Genomic DNA, 2,668 nt, shown 5'->3' on the forward strand with positions numbered 1-2,668 from the left:
CCTACAGGGACTGCCCCCTGCCTACAGAGACTGCCCCCTGCCTATGGAGACTGCCCCTGCCTAAGGAGACTGCCCCTGCCTATGGAGACTGCCCCTGCCTAAGGAGATTGCCCCTGCCTATGGAGACTGCCCCTGCCTATGGAGACTGTCCCTGCCTATGGAGACTGCTCCCTTGCCTTCGGAGACCGCTCCTACTCCAGCCAGCTAAACCTGCCTCTTTGTGCATCGGTATCCAACATCCCCCACCCCCTTGTTTATCTGTATGAATAACCGCCTCCCTGTTCCATTGTAGATGATAAAGATCCGGAGCCTGTGAGGCAGGGTGATGCTGGAGCTTCTTCATTAGAAGGCCACCCAGCCACATGTTCGTGTTCGCGTATCCCTGTATCTACCTTTTCTTCATGCCCTTGCTGCTCCAGTAAGGTCAATCACTGGAGCTTTGCAGGAGGCAGCGGGGATGAGGGTTCCCTCACTTGGTTCTGTGGCCCCTGCACCTTGTGCTCCTGCTCCCACCTCCAGGCCTTTGCTTCTGCTGTCCTTGCCTGAGAGTCGCTCCCTCCTTTTCTCCCTCCCTCCCTCCTTCCTCCCTTCCTCTCTCCCTTCGCCCTGTTTTAGATCCAAGCATAGATACCTGCCTCAGCCCCGTGTCCCCCTCCAGGACGCCCTCCCCAGCTCTCTCCTTCTGCACAAAGGTTGTACAATGTCAACACGTAGTGGCTTCCCCACTCTCCCCTGTCACTAGTGGAGCTCCCCGAGGCCTCCGCCCCTGGGGAAACCTGCCCAGGAGCACACAGATCTGGGACATTATCTTTGAGATTAAAAACAAGCTATGTAGCTCTGGCTAATAGCGCATGCCACCATGTCAGGCTCTTTGAGACCCTTAAAGCCAGACTTCCAGAAAGGTCAACGGTTGAGTGCCAGCCTCAGTTTACCCACGTACAAAACACTATTGCTGAGGGCGGTGGTGGTACATGTCTTTAATGTCTTTAATCCCTGTCTCAAAACAAATGAATAACCACCACCACCACCACCAACAACAACAACAAAAACCACTGTTGCTGAACATCCTGCTGGGATTCGGAAAGCTACCCACACAATGGCATATCACCCAGTCACAATGAAGCTCTCCCAGGCACGACCACTCTGGCGAAGCCCAAAAGTGTGGTATTCCGCGTAAATAGCCCCTAAGAAGGGCCATGAGACTACTCACAGGAAATGTCCTGAACGACCCATGGCTGTAATTTCTGCACTCAGGAGGCTGAGTGTTCAAAGACAGCCTGGGATTAAAAAGGGAGCTCCAGGCCAACTAGGAATATGGGATAAGACTTTGTCTTAAAAAGCCAATGAAGACCGGGCGGTGGTGGTGCACGCCTTTAATCCCAGCACTCGGGAGGCAGAGGCAGGCAGATCTCTGTGAGTTCAAGGCCAGCATGGTCTACAAGAGCTAGTTCCAGGACAGGAACCAAAAGCTACGGAGAAACCCTGTCTCGAAAAATCAAAAAAAAAAAAAAAAAAGCCAATGAAGGAGCTGGAGAGATGGCTCAGCAGTTAAGAGCACTGGCTGCTCTTGCAGAGGACTTGGGTTTGATTCCCGGCACCCAGGTGGAAGCTCACAGCCATCTATAACTCCAGTTCCGAGGGATTCAACGCCAGCCACAGATGTCATGCTGCCATACATGCAGTTAAACCACGTAAATAAAGTAATAATTTTAAGTAAAAATGAAGACTATTAAACAACACAAAATTAATACAAACTTTACAGCCAAATTGAAGGTTAAATGCACAGAGGGCACATCTGTGTGTGTGCTCATCACCACTAACCTAGGTACAGGGCATCTTCATGGCTGCATCCTTTAGCAGTCACCTCAAACCCCTCCCTCCCCACCTCTGGCTGTGTGAGCCTGTGGCTCTGTCTGTCCGGGCGGGTGCCGGGACAATGTGGGCGTACACATGGCATTTGTGGAGGCCAGAGGACAACCTGATATGTTCCCCGGGTGCTGTTCACTTTGTCACGTGTGTGTGTGTGTGTGTGTGTGTGCGCGCGCGCGCGCGCGTGCACACGAGTGCATGTGCAAGCCTGTGTGGCTGCAGCAGGATGTCCAGTATCTTCCTCCACTGCTCTCTCTTCATTTTATTGCCTTAGACAAGGTCTCTCACTAAACCAGAGTCTCTCTGCCTTCCACTGTGGGGCAACAAGCACATGCAGCCAGGCCCAGCCATTTCGATCAGGGCCAGGGATCTGAGCCCATGCTGGCTTTCTGCATGGTGTTCATGTCTGTGCAGCATGCACTTGGCTGAATGAGCCATCTCCCCAGACAAGTGGACAAGTTCATTTTATAGGTATTTTCCCACAATGTAAAACAAAGAAGAGATAAGATGAAGCCACCTGCCCAGCAACACTCTGACAAGAGAGAAACCTGTGTGCCAAAGGGCTTCCCCTAGTGTCTGTACACCCACGGGGTTGGAGGTTTCACAAGCCATGGCACGCGTCAGTCAGTGTTCCTAGGAGGCTGTGTTGGTGCTGGGTCCTCTAACTGCTGTAGAGCTGGGGTTCCCACTGGGCTTTCTCTGCAGCTTTTCCCCACCATCTCTGTGTGGATTTGTTTGTACTCAGTCACCACCTATTCATTCAGTGGAGTGTGGGGACACAGGGACCCAGCAGAGGGGG

The 2,668-nt window shown here is 52.5% G+C and overlaps 1 protein-coding gene across 1 annotated transcript in view; it reads right to left on the minus strand.

Annotated features, from left to right (window-relative positions):
* The window catches only part of LOC102000688 (isochorismatase domain-containing protein 2A), a 9,726-nt gene that overhangs the window by 3,738 nt on the left and 3,320 nt on the right, over positions 1-2,668 (minus strand). The gene's annotated exons all lie outside the window — the stretch shown is intronic.

Source organism: Microtus ochrogaster, unplaced genomic scaffold (genome assembly GCF_000317375.1).
Source record: "Microtus ochrogaster isolate Prairie Vole_2 unplaced genomic scaffold, MicOch1.0 UNK47, whole genome shotgun sequence".
NCBI lineage: Eukaryota > Metazoa > Chordata > Mammalia > Rodentia > Cricetidae > Microtus > Microtus ochrogaster.